Source organism: Artibeus jamaicensis, unplaced genomic scaffold, assembly GCF_021234435.1.
Source record: "Artibeus jamaicensis isolate MK-2021 breed Jamaican fruit bat unplaced genomic scaffold, CSHL_Jam_final scaffold_286, whole genome shotgun sequence".
Lineage (NCBI taxonomy): Eukaryota > Metazoa > Chordata > Mammalia > Chiroptera > Phyllostomidae > Artibeus > Artibeus jamaicensis.
In genome coordinates this window covers 10,569,387-10,583,753 of record NW_026522034.1, presented here as the reverse complement: position 1 = coordinate 10,583,753, position 14,367 = coordinate 10,569,387, and the positions used below count along the sequence as shown (strand labels likewise).

At 35.5% G+C, this 14,367-nt stretch overlaps 1 protein-coding gene and 1 pseudogene across 1 annotated transcript in view; one reads left to right on the top strand and one right to left on the bottom strand.

The window, feature by feature from the left end:
- MDGA2 (MAM domain containing glycosylphosphatidylinositol anchor 2) overlaps positions 1–14,367 on the bottom strand; it is an 875,220-nt gene that overhangs the window by 429,498 nt on the left and 431,355 nt on the right. The gene's annotated exons all lie outside the window — the stretch shown is intronic.
- On the top strand, positions 11,530–13,145 carry LOC119042631 (lupus La protein-like; annotated as a pseudogene).

Sequence of the window (14,367 nt, the reverse complement as noted above, 5' to 3'; positions counted from 1 at the left end):
AGTTAAACTTAAAGGCTTAGGGAAAACTAACAACAAAAGAAAGATGAGGTCTATGTCCTCGCCATTCGAATGTTGGGATGTAATGCTGGCTGTGACCAGTAGCAATTTGGGTGCCATGAGTTGTCCTGCTGGCACAATGAACCTACCCACTGGACAGTTTCTGTGGGTATTCAGTATATTCTGGGGCCTGTCTGCTGGGGGTTCAGTTGGAAGAATGTCTCTCTGGCTACTCGTTTTGTAGACTGGACCCACATCAACACTCTAATGCAGAAACATCACCCTTTCTCCAGGTTTCAACCAGGTGTGGAGTGGGGAGAGAAACTCCCTGATCTGAGAGTTTTTCTGTCCCAAGGAACCCAGAATTTTTACACTGGACAGTAAGCATGCCTGACTCTTGTTCTAGACAGACACTATTTGTATCTCTCAAGGCCATTTGTTATGTGAACTCCTTTGTAAGGATCATCCAAAACAAATGGAATCAGTTTCTCTGCCTGTAAGACATGCAGGAATATGACAGACTCATGGAGAAATCTCCAAACAATGGCCTGATTCTTATATGCCTTGACTGACTCTAAGCTCCTTGAGCGTAAGGGTAATATCCAACGTATTTGTTACTGTATACTCAACATTTAGTGCAGTGTCTCTACATAATATCTATTTAATGCACACCTTTTAAAAGAATAACTGTATTGAATGAAGATGCAAATAAGTCCTTAAACACTGCCTTAAAATAGTTTTCTCCTGCAGCTTTTAATAAATATTGTATTGGGTAGTGGCAAAGGGCAGTGCATTCAATTTTATTTCCCTGACAAAGGCCCAGCATACACCTCTTTAATGTTGCAAGCTATTGGGTCAGATTAAAAGTTTGTTCGGTTTTTTCCAGGACAGTGGCTCTAGTAGCACTTAGTTGTCTTTAACTTCACTCAAAACAATTTTGTTAGATTGTATTGTGACAGCTGTCACATCAGTGTGCATTTTTTAAAAAATTGAAGTTGGTAAATTTTTGTGCAGCCATTTTAGTATCAAAGATGGAGAAATTTGGCAACATTTTCAGCATATTTTGCTTTATTATTTCAAGAAAGGTAAAAACGCAAATGAAACACAAAAAAGGATTTTTGCAGTGTAAGGAGAAGGTGACTGATCCTACATGTCAAAAATGGTTTGTGAAGCTTATTGACATTTTGGCCAAATAATTCTTTGCTTTGGGGCTGTCTGATGCACTGGAAGATGTTTAGCAGCACCTGTGGTTTCTATCCACTAGAAGCCAAAAGCAGGAGATAGCCAACATGTTCAAAATATCCAAATCAATACAATTATTGATGAAAATGAAAAATGTGTCTTTTAATTTATGGAAATAAACTAACAGACTCTTTTGGCCAACCCAATAAATATGGTCCTATGCACTTTAACATGTAAGATTTTTTTTAATTTATTTATTTTTCAAGTACAGTTTTCTGTCTATTTCTTCCATCCCAGTCCACCCCCCCAGTGCTCCCCACCTCCCTCCCATTTCCACCCCCCTTAGTTGTTGTCCATGTGCCCTTTATACTAGTTCCTGTAAAGTAACATGTAAAATTTTAACATGAGCCAACAGACTGTTTGACATTCTTTAAGAAAAAAACGCAGAGTGCAGAAAGATCCATGGCTTAAGGGAAAGCAAATGTCCTCTACCAACAGGAAGAGTGTCCCCTGTGGAGAGGGTCTGGATTCCTCTTTGAAAATTTACGAAATTCCTTAAGGTCCAGATGAATGAGTGATTAAATGCCTATAATCCTCCTCCAGTGATATAAATTATTATAAATCAGCTTGAAAATCATATATAAGATATTCATGCATAATCACCAAGATCAGAAAGAATTTGTATCTTTAAAAAGAGGTCTCTGGTGGGTCTTAGTTGGGTATAATTCCAAAGTTTCTGACTGGGCTTTGGGTCCAAAGGAATTTTCAGAAAAATAAATGATTTCCTTCATGGTATAACTTTTAAATACTTTTATTATTTTTATTATTTTTCTTCAATTTATTTGTCAATTAATGTTGACTATGATGTTTATTGGCTGCCCACTATGCAGTTTATCATTGTATTACTATGCAATATAAGATAATAACAAAGATAATGACAATATAGATAATAATAATATTTTAAACATTTAATGTGAGGTGTATGGGGAGAATTCATTGTGTTAAAGGATACAAACTTTCCTGTATATTAAAAATTTAGTGAGCGTAAAATATATGCCATGTACCATGTACTATGCTAAATATTTTCACATATGTTAGCTCGTTTCATTATTATTTAAATTCCTTGTACTATTAGTTCCCTCACCTTGCATGTGAGGAAATGAATACAAAAAAATTAAATGACTTTTTCAAAAATTTTAATAAGCTAAGCAGTAAAAGCTAGTATGAAAACTAACATTTTTCAAAAAAGTGCCCAGTCTAGCTTGCTATTTTATTTCATAACCCAAACATCCAATAAGTTAAAAAATTATAGGAGTCATTTTTTTTATCCTTCTCTTGAGTCTATCAGGAATCCTGTTTATTCAACTTCCAAAATCTATCACGATCTAAACCTTTGCAATATCTCAGATAATATCATCCCAGTCTAGGCCACTATTATCATCTCACCTGAAATGTATCAGTTGCCTCTTAACATTTTCCTTTGCTTAATTATTTCTTCCCTTGTGATCCATTCTTCTTACAAAAAAATCATCATCATCATGTTAACCACAGATAAAAACATATTAATTACAGTCTTGCTTAAAAGCCTTCCCATCACTCCTACCTATTACTGACTTTATAGTACCTATAGCACCTTTGGTTTTCTGATCTTAAAATTAAACAAAAAAATCTTCTTGCTGGTCCCTGCCTCAGAGCCTTTCCATCAACTCTTTCATCTACCTAAAAAGTTTCCCTTCAACCTCTTGCCTCATAAACCCTACCAAGATCTTCATGTGGCTCAGCAGTTTCTCATCATTTAGATATCTCAGCAAGATATCTGAAAGTCTTCTTAAACCATCCTGTTCCATACCCAGTCTCTCTCTACTTTATAGTCCTACTTTTTCCCTCCATTGTACTTACCACCATTAGAAGTTAGGTCATTTAGCCCTGGCTGGTGTGGCTCAGATTGAGCACCAGACTGCAAACCAAAGAGTCGCCTGTTTGATTCTCACTCAGGGCACATGCCTGGGTTGCAGGCCAGGTCCTCTGTAGTGAGCACTTAAGAGGCAACCACACACTGATGTTTCTCTCCTCCTCTTTCTCCCTCCCTCCCCCTCTCTAGAAATAAATAAGTAAAATCTTGAATAAAAAAGAAGTTATATCATATATTTTATTTGTTCATTATTCATTGTTTCTTCTGTCTTATTTCTTCCACTAAAATATAAGCTTATGTCTTGCACACTATTGTACTCACAGATGTCAGAATAGTCTCATCACATTGTAGGTACTAAATAATATTTATTATATGAATGGAAGGAATATTGGGCTGTGTCTACTATGACTCACTAGCCCTACAGTATATATGCTATATCTTGGGCACTATTGTACTAATGATTAAAAAACTATCATATAAGTCATGCTTATTTTCCATCAGTAAAATTATGGCTGCCACAAGTGAACATGACTTGTTCATTTGTTCCACACAAAGGGCACCAAGCTATTTCAGGTCCGTGTGAACCATTAAGGCTTCCACACTTGCACAGTAACCAGTTGAAAGATGTTTGAAAATAAAGCAATGTTACTCAAAACAAGACAACATATACTTATTTAAAAAGAAAAAACATCAAGTTTTAAAACACAACACAATCAAGACCAAAAAAAAAAAAAAGACTACCTGGGCTCAATTTTTATCTACCTCCATTTATCAGAAGGGTGCTTTAAACAAATGTTTTAACTTGTCTTTAAGTTAGTTCCACCTGCAAAGAGAAATGAAAAGTACCTAACTCATAGATTAGGGTGCTTTCCCTTGTCATTATTATTATGAATCTTAATATGCCATTTCAGGGTAGCTGGGAGGGAAGAGGCCATTAGGAATAAGGGAGTGGCTGTAGTGCCACTAAGGGCTGTGCCTCGGCACCTTCAGGGCTCTTCCCTCACCAGGAACCTTACTCCTGCTCACAGCAGCGCCAGGACCCACACGGCCTCATTCTCACTGCAGATTTGTAAAATGGTCAGATAGAGTCACGACTTACTTGATCGCACCTTTCCACACAAAAAACAAAGAGGAAAGAGCATACTTTCATAAAAAGTACAGGTAAAAATTGAGAAATACAGAGTCCTAACTAACAGAATCTCATGAAGTATAAGAACATTGTTAAAAATGAGATATTCTTATAATAAAGAACAAATTCTCAAACTTATTGAGACAGACAACTTTGAGAATGGAATACAGTTGCAATATATTTTACTGTGGAAAACATCAGTATTTTTACGTAAAATGCAATGACACTACATAGACAGGTTATGTCTCAAAAAATAAAAATATTCAATCACAATATTGCATATTTTTATTAATATGGGGTGGCTACTTATTTTTCATAATCTAGTGAGCGAACAGTAGCACTGAAAGATTAAAATTATTTATCGATGAAATATGTAGAATTAAGAACATTTGGCCCTGGCGGGTGGCTCAGTTAATTGGAGCATCACACCATGCACCAAAAGGTTGTGGGTTCGATTCCTGGTCAAGGCACATGCTTGGGTTGCAGGTTGCCTACTGTATACACCTGGGTGCCTATGGTAGGTAATCAATCGACGTTTCTCTTTCACATTTCTCTCCCTCTCTCTCTCTCTCTCTCTCTCTCTCAGCTCTCTCCTGCTACTTCTCTCTCTAAAATCAATAAAAACATCCTCAGGTGAGCATTTAGCAGTTAAAAAAAAGAAAAGAAAATTTAATCTGGCAGACTTGGTATATATCTAGCCAAAAAAGGGAGCCAGAGAAATGTGAAGATACTGAAATCACTCAGTCTCCAACTTAACTTATACCAATCAACTTACAGATTTTTATATGGTAACTGTCCTTTGTTAGATAAGATGTCAACCAAATTCAGGAATATATAATTGGAAATGCTTGTATTGGTTTAAGATTTTAATATCTCCCAACACTTTAGTAAAACATTTCAATAAATTCATACTATTTCTTTCTTTCAAAAAAGAAAAGAAAGAAAGAACATTTAATCTGTTAACATGCTGTGTTTTTCCTGCAAATTGAGACATAACATCATTATTCTATTTTAGTAATAAAACATCAGTGTTAACAGGCACACAATGTGGAAGTGACACCAGAATCCAAAGCTGAATGGATATCAAAATACTAAAAATTTCTGTAGGTTAGAATACAGAAAGAATTAGTCAAATGGTAAAGGAGAAGGGCAGGGTGAGGGCGATGTCTCAATAAAGGAAGAAAATAACATTTATGTGTGACATTTTACATATTTTAATTTTGCAAGAAAACACTTCTAATAGTCAGATCTGATGAAAACCAGAAATGCTTGAAACACGAAAAATCTAACATATGGTCAATATCTCAGTCAATAATTCTTTGGCAGCTTCACTTTATGAAACTGAGAAAATAACTTGCTATTCAAGCTCAGCCACCTGTGAGTAATTTTCACGAACATTAAAGTTAAAATGTCTTCTATTTACAACACAATTAATGGATGAAAAACTCACACTGGCACAGTAGAGCCCTCCTGTGTAAGAAATATGATGTCTGTGTACTTCTGAGTCATTTGATTGTATTGCGTCTTGTTCCCCATTTGACTTTTTATATATGTATTTAAGCTGGGTTGACAAAAACGGGTGATGTAGCAAGTGTCCAAAGATTTTATGCTTTACCCATTCGTGTGGTCAGCAAGATGCATTAAGCACATGTTACAGCTCTTTTATTCCTAAGCTATGGAGATGCAAGGGAGAATAAGACTCTAATTTTTCCTTCAGGGAGCATACATTCTTGTGGGAAAGATAAACATGTGCAGAGACAACTATTATTATACAATGGGATGATTGCTACTAGACATTAGAAGTGTGGACTGCTGGAAAGAAGGCGAAAGGGATTAATCAAAGAACATACAAAAGGATCCATGAACATGAACAATGGTGCAGGGACGGACTATGGAGGGGGGGTGGGCTTGGTGGAGGGAATGAAGGGGGGAAATGTGGAACAACTATAATAGCATAAAATATTTTTTGCATTTAAAACAATTATTAATGTATTTATGTTTATTTTTGGTCAAGAACAGTTGTCTCCATTTTCACCCCACCATGCCACCCTCCACCCCTGCCTCCCACACCTGAACCTATCCCCTTTGGCTTTGTTGATGTGTCCTTTATATGTGTTCATTGATGGTCCTTTCCCTATTATTCTGTATTATCCTTCTCCCCTTTCCTCTCTGGTTATGGTCAGTTTGTTCTTAATTTCAATGTCTCTGGTTGTATTCTGCTTGCTTGTTTATTTGATTGATTAGGGTCCACTTATAGGTGAGATCATACAGTATTTGTCTTTCACCACCTGGTTTATTTCAGTTAGTATAATGCTTTCCAGTTCCATCCATGCTGTTGTGAAGGGTAGGAGCTCCTTTTTTCTTTCTGCTGCCTAGTATTCCATTGTGTAAATACCACAGTTTTGATTCACTTATTTACTGATAGGCACTTAGGTTGTTTCCAGCACTTGGCTATTGCAAATTGTGGGGCTATGAACATTGGGGTGCATAGGTTCTTTTGGATTGGCGTTTCAAAGTTCTTAGGATATAATCCTAGCATTGGAATTTCTGGGTCAATGGGCAATTTTATTTTTAGTTTTCTGAGGAAATTCCATAATCTTTTTCATGGTAGTTGCATCAGTCTGCAATCCCACCAACAGTGCATTAGGGTTCCCTTTTCTCCACAACCTCTCTGACATTTCTTGTTTTTTGCTTTATTTATGATAGCCATTCTCAATGGTGTGAGGTGGTATTTCATTGTGGTTTTAATTTGCATCTTTCTGATAGCTAGCGATACTAAGCATCTTTACATATGTCTCTGGACCCTCTGTATGTCTTCCTTGGAGAAGTGTCTGTTCAAATCCTTTGCCCATTTTTTAATTGGGTTGCCTGTCTTCTTAGAGTAGAATTCTTTATTTATTTGTGTGAGTTTTTAATTTATTTTGGAGCTCAAACCCTTGCATGAGGTATCATGACAAATATGTTTTTCTCATATAGTTGCTTCTCTTTTCATTTTAATGCTGTTTTCTTTAGCCATGCAGAAGCTTTTTATTTTGATAAGATTCCATTTGCTTGTTCTTTCCTTTATGTCCCTTGCTCTAGGGGACATGTCAGTGAAAATATCACTGTGTGAAATATCTGAGATTTTCCTGCCTTTGTTGTCTTCTAGGACTTTTATGGTGTCATAACTTGTATTTAAGTCTTTTTTTATATTTAAGTCTTTTATCCACATTTAATTTATTTTTGTATGGTTTTAGTTGGTGATCAAATTTTATTTGTTTGCATTTGGCTGTCCAGATGTCCCAACACCATTTGTTGAAGAGACTATTTTTACTCCATTCTATGTTGCTGCCCTCTTGTTGAATATTAATTGACCATAATGACTTGGGTTTATTTCTGTTCTCTCTATTCTGTTCCATTGATCCATGTGCTGTTCTTATGCCAGCATCATACTGTCTTGATTACAGTGACCTTGTAATATAATTTGATATCAAGTATTGTGATCCCTCCTACTTTGTTCTTCTTTCTCAGAATTGCTGCAGTTATTTCAGGTCATTTGTAGTTCCATATAAATATTTGACATTTTTGTTCTATATCTGTAAAATATGTCATTGGTATTTAAATAGGAATTGCATTGAATCTATAAACTGCTTTGGGTAGTATGGACATTTTAATGATGTTAATTCTTCTAATCCATGAACATGATATATTCTTCCATTTATTTGTGTCTTTCTTAATTTCTTTCTTCAGTGGTGTAGTTTTCTGAGTACAGGTCTTTTACCTCCTTTGTAGGATTTATTCTTAGATACTTTTTTTTTTGTTGCTATAGCAAATGGGATTTCTTTCCTGATTTCTGACTCTGATCTTTCATTGTTGGTATATAAAATGCCCTTGTTGTCTGAATATTGACTTTGAACACTGCTGTTTTGTCAAATTCACTGATTTGATTGAGTAGTTTTTTGGTTGAGTCTATAGGGTTTTCTATGTACACTATTAAATCATCTGCAAACAATGACAAATTTACTTCCTCCTTTCCAATTTGGATGCCTTTTATTTCTCTTTCTTGTCTGATCACTTTTGTTAGGCCTTTCAATACTATATTGAATAGAAGTGGTGAAAGTGGACATCCTTGTTTTGTTCCTGATCTTGGTGGGAAAGATTTTGGATTTTGTCCATTGAGTATGATGTTGGCTGCAGGTTTCTTGTATATGATCTTTATCATGTTGAGTAATGTTCCCTCCCACTTTGCTGAGTGTTTTAATAATAAATTGGTGTTGTACCTTATCAAATACTTTTTCCACATCTATTGAAATGATCATGTGATTTTTGTCTGTCCTTTTTGTTTATATGATATATTACATTTATTGATTTGCAAATATTATTCCATCCTTGTATTTCTGGGATGAATCCCACTGGATTATGCTGTGTGATCTTTTGAATGTATTGCTGGATATGGCCTGCAAATACTTTGTTGAGGATTTTAGCATCTATGTTCATCAACGATATTGGCGTGTAGTTTACATTTTTTGTTGTGTTTTTATCTGGTTTTGGATTAGGATGATAGTAGCTTTGTGAAGAGAGTTTTGGAGTCTTCTCTCTTCTCTCTTCTCTTTTTGGAATTTTTAGAATAGTCTCAGAAGAATAGGGGTTAGCTCTTCCTTTAAAGTATTGGAAAATTCTCCTGTGAAACTATCTGGTCCAGGGCTTTTGTGTGCCAGGAGTTTTTTGATTACTGCTTCAATTTCATCAGCTGTTATTTGGTCTGTTCAGGCTTTCTTCTTCTTCTTTATTCAGTTTCAGGAGATTATATTTTTCTAGAAATTTGTCCATTTCACCCAGGTTTTCACATTTCTTGGCATATAATTGTTGTAGTAATTTCTTACAATTCTTTGTATTTCTGTGGTATCAGTTGTAATCTCTCCTCTTTCATTTCTGATTTTGTTTATTTGGGTCCCCTCTCTTTTTTTTTTTTTTTTTCTTGATGAGTCTGCTTAAAGGCTTGTTGATTTTGTTTATCTTTTCAAAGAACCAGCTCTTGGGTTTATTGATCCTTTGGATTGTTGTTTCGGTCTGTATGTCATTTAATTCTGCTCCGATCTTGGTTACAGAGGGGTTGGGATAAAGACAAGGTAAGTGTAAAGTGTCAATAAAAATACTTTTTTTAAACCATCTTAACCTTTTTTAATTGTACAATTCACTCACGTTAAGTATATTCACATTGTTGTGCAACAGATCACCCTGCAAAACTGAAATTTATACCAACTTAACAACAACTCCCCATTTCCACCTCTCCCCAGTCCCTGGCAATCATCTTTATATTTTCTGTTTTTTTTCATCATTTCTTTTTCTCCTTGAATCATGTTCCATTCTACTTACCTCTATAGAATTTTATCTTGACATAATATGTTTAATGTTGGAAGTCATTTATTGGTCAATATTTTATATTACCTATGGGAGAAATGTGAGTATTTTTGAGATTGAGATTGAAGTTCTTTGAGTCATCACTAAACATATATTAGTACATAATTGATATAAATAATATAAATATGTCACATTTTTTGAAAAGTATTGGAAATGCATCTCTTAATCATTTGGATGGGGCTATTTTTTTTCTCAATTAATTCATGTATACTGAGTGGTCATGACTTATTGCTAGAATAAAACTGAGGGTTTGCATCACTCATTTCTATTTTTCATTTTCCTAATTAAAAACTGAGAAACTTGCTCATATAAATAAGAATATGAAAATTTTAATTCTTTGAAATTCTTTCAAGCTTTGGGAGGAATATCCATATTTCCATGCTACATCATCAAAAGCTATTTCCTGTCACCTATCAACTGACAACTCCATTAGGTCCCTCTTCAATTTTGTTGAAAGCAAAAGGAACTGAAAACTACACTAGCTGCAAAATAATTTTTTACCCAAACATAAGTCATTTACTTTTTCAACAACAATAATAATTTCTATTTGTTTGGTGCCCTGGTAGTTTTATCACCTTGAAGTAATGCACCAGTAAAAACAATAAAGTATATCTATGATACTTTTTCCTTTTGTATAAAAGAGTAAGAGTGTTTATCATGGGTGGAAGAAAAGAACTTAAATCCCACCAACCATTTATCAATCATACCAATTTTAGGAAAAGATACACATAAAGATTGAAAATATTAAGGTTGATTACCTTAACACTATTCCTCTAATTACAGACCCTTGTTTGAAAGTTGTCCCTTAAAAATGGGGGCACTCATAAATAAAGATCCTGAAATATTTAACAAGATAAGCATGTTTCAAAAACACTGCTTTTTTTCTTCCCCTCACAAGAGATCCACAATATTAACTGTTTTCTGAAGAAAATGGCTTTAGAAAGTAAAGATTTGTCACAGGAAGAATTGTGAAAACTAAGGAATCAGAGAGTAGAGAAGGGCACCGGAGCTGAGTAGAATATTATATATTCAGAACAGAAAAGGGTCTAGTTTAAGATATATGGGGGAAGGGAGAGGACTAAATGTCACCACCAAATTATTATATAAGAGACTGACAAGACTGTCTAACATCTAGGACACTTCATACATATTCAACAGATACGATGCTGCTGATAATAGAGTGTTCTTTCTTTTGGAAGATGGGGGTGGAAGCCAAGACAGAAAATAACTGCATCTCCAGAGATAAAGGGAGAAAATTCTGCCTCAACAGGTGCTAAAGGGAAAATAATTTAGGGGAAAAAAGGGTACCATGGCCCCAAACATAATTCTATATGAAGCTGAACTATCTGGAAGAAAGATTTTAAAATCCAGATGAGAGCAATGAATTATTTAAATGAATGCCACACAAATTGATATCCAGATAAGGGAAAATTTAAGTTTAAATACATAGCTTTCTCTTGGAGATTGCATAGAACTATAATTAAACTTGTGTGCTCAATGTATGCACATATTTTTGGGAAAAGAGTGACACAAGAGGTGTGAAAGATGACAGTCAGGCTTTAAGCAGGAGGTGAAATCTTTACTGAGCCCCTAGACAGAAGGAATGGGAATCACCCAAGACATAAAGCATAGGATGTATCTAGAAATCATCCTCTAAAAGGCTTCTTGGAATGTGCCTTCTTTCTTCTCAATGTTCAGAGTGTGATTTTAAAAATAGTTTAGAGGCATTAGAGAAATCATCCCAAAGATAAGTACGAAAATAAAGCATAGAAAATGCCCACAGAGAATAAATACAATTGAAAAAAGTAAAACTTAGTCCAGCCAGCAGCACTGAGAAATGAAGATGCTGCAGTTGCTGTTAATGACCCATGGCCTGGCTCTGGGGTCTGGCACCTTAAAGATACCCACAATGGCTGAGAACGATGATGAGAAAATAGCTTTCCTGGAGGCCAAAATCTGTTGGCAAATTCAGCATTATTTCGGTTTCTTCAATTTGCCATAGGAAAAATATTTTAAGGAACAAATCAAACCAGATGAAGGCTGGGTATCTTTGGAAATAAGGATAAAATTCAATAGGTTAAACCATCTAACAACAGACTGGAATGTAATAGTAGAAGCATTAAGCAGTTCAAAGGCAGAACTCATGGGAATAAGTGAAGATAAAACTAAAATCAGAAGATCTCCAAACAAACCCCTCCCTGAAGTGACAGCTGAGTACAAAAATTATGTAGAGAAAAATATCTGTTTATATTTTAAAGGCTTCCCTACTGAATGGTTAGATGATGAAGGTCAAGTACAAAAATTCAGATAACAACATTGCATAAAGCATTTAAAAGATAAATATTTACTGTGTTTAATAGCATTGAATAGGCTAAAAAGTTCGTGGAGCCCTGACTGGTGTACCTCGGTGGATTGAGTACCAGACTGTGAACCAGAGCGTTACCAGTTCTATTCCCAGTCAGGGAAAATGTCTGTGTACGGGTCAGGTCTTCAGTAGGGGGCACCTGAGAGACAACCATACCCTGATGTTTCTCTCCCTCTCTTTTTCCCCACCTTCCCCTCTCTAAAAATAAGTAAATAAAATCTTTTTAAAAATAAAATAAAATAAAAAGCTGGTAGAATCCTTTGGACAAAAAGTGCAAAGACATAGGTCTGATAATACTTTTCAAGGAATATTGCTTTGAAAAAAATCTAAGAAAGGAAGCAAAGTAAAGCAAATGCTAAACTACAAACTAAACAATAGAATAACAGCAAGAAGAAAAATAAAAGTTACCAGCAAATGCTGAAATAAAATTTGCAGAAGAAATGATTGGCTGCTTGCTGAATTTGAGGAGGTCTAGATAATCAGACCTCTAAAGAAGATTTGCACATACTTTTCTCAAGCCATGGTGAAATATAAAGGATAGACTTTGTCAAGGGAGCAAAAGAGGGACTAATTCTCTACTAAGAATAAGCTAAGGACCTTGGCTGATGTGGCTCAGTGGATTGAGCACTAGACTACAAACCAAAGAGTCACTGATTTGATTCCCAGTCAGGGCACATGCCTGGGTTGTGGGCCAGATTCCCAGTAGGGGATTCCACACAGTGATGTTTCTCTCCTTCTCTTTCTCCTTCTTTTCCCCTCTCTAAAAATAAATAAATAAAACCTTAAAAAAAAAAAAGAATAAGCTAAGGGAGCCCTGGATGAAGGCAAAGACGCAGGCAATGGTAACCTACAATTAAGGAACAAAGAAGTGGCTGCAAGATGGAGGTGTGGAAAGGAGCATTGAGAAAAATTATAGAAGATCAATAAGAATCCCTAAACAAATGGAAGTCAAAGGGTTGCAGATGTGAAGGAAAAAGGACGGGAAAGAAAGCTGCCCAGACTGACTCTGCTAAAGGAAGAGGACTGTTTCAGGGCAAGAAAACTAGATCTGAGAGTGATGAAATAGTGTGTCTGGACCAGTACGAAGAGCAGAAGAAACAGGCAAAGAAGAACCTGCATCAAAACAACAGAGAAAAGAAAATGATGCCAGCGACCAGTAGTTAAACAAAAATTTAAATCATTCGAATGAGTGTTTCAGCTTCTTTTGTCTTTGGAGGCTTTTCAAAAGAAAATGGAATGAGGTCCACTTCAATGTCTTTTTCGTTGTTGTTATCTAAATGAGATTTTTTTTGATGTACAGTTTTGAGTTATTTTAGGTGATTCAAACATCGAATGAAAGAGTATTGTACTAAATTGCTTTTGTAACATGAGAATGTATCAGCACAAACTAATAAAATACATACTATACAAACAAGAAAAAAAGTACGACTTTGTCTATATAACCTCTGTTTAGATGAGCATCCTTCCTGATGTTCTCTGAAAACCCCAAGACATGATAAAACTGGACTGTATATCAAAGCACCAACTGAGAGCTGAAAATACATGGCGCTGCATCAGCTCCTCGTTCAGACGCAGGCATTCAAGGCCCCTTTTGTACAGAAACCCTTGGTCAGTCCACAGAATTCCTAAAAAATGTAATGCCAGAAATGATTTAAATGTGAATCCAAGAGACAGGCTTATATTGAGCTTTAATATCAGTTACTATGACAACCAATGGGCTATTTAAAGTTATTAGCATTCTATCCCACGGAGTTAATAATATGGACAGGAATGACATAAAAGTTGAGCAAAAGCAAATTACTTCAGCATTGCATCGCAGAGCAATGACAGTGAAGCTGGGAAAGCTTAAGAAGGTTCAGAGGGTTTGGGGAAATGCAGTTGAAAGGACAAATCCATGAGCACCTCTAAGCACTTGCAGCTCATTGTGTCTCCTCCCTATCATGCTCCTCAAGCTTTTTAAAATTTTAAGATCAGGATCTAAACAAAACAAAAAAATCAAATTGTAATAGAAAGATTGATATTTAGCCAAAATGTTTTACAACTACATGGTCTCCATTTTACTAATCATTCCTTATTTCATCTAAGGTACATGATCAAGAGTAGAATGAAAAGCTACCTCTAGGATACCCAGAATATTTTAATGGGGAAGAAGATAATGCATTAAGTAAGAAACAGACAGGTTTCATGAACTGCTGTTTGCCAGATCCATCTGCTAAAAGCAGCAAAGAGTGGTATCTTGAAAGATGTTAAAACAGATGGCTGAAGTCACAATGTGCATCACATAAGTATGGAGACTAGAACTAAAATAGCCCAAGTAATAGTTTCATTAACAAGATGCCAAGTACAGCAGCAAAAAAAACACCTTTAGGGAGAATCTCACTT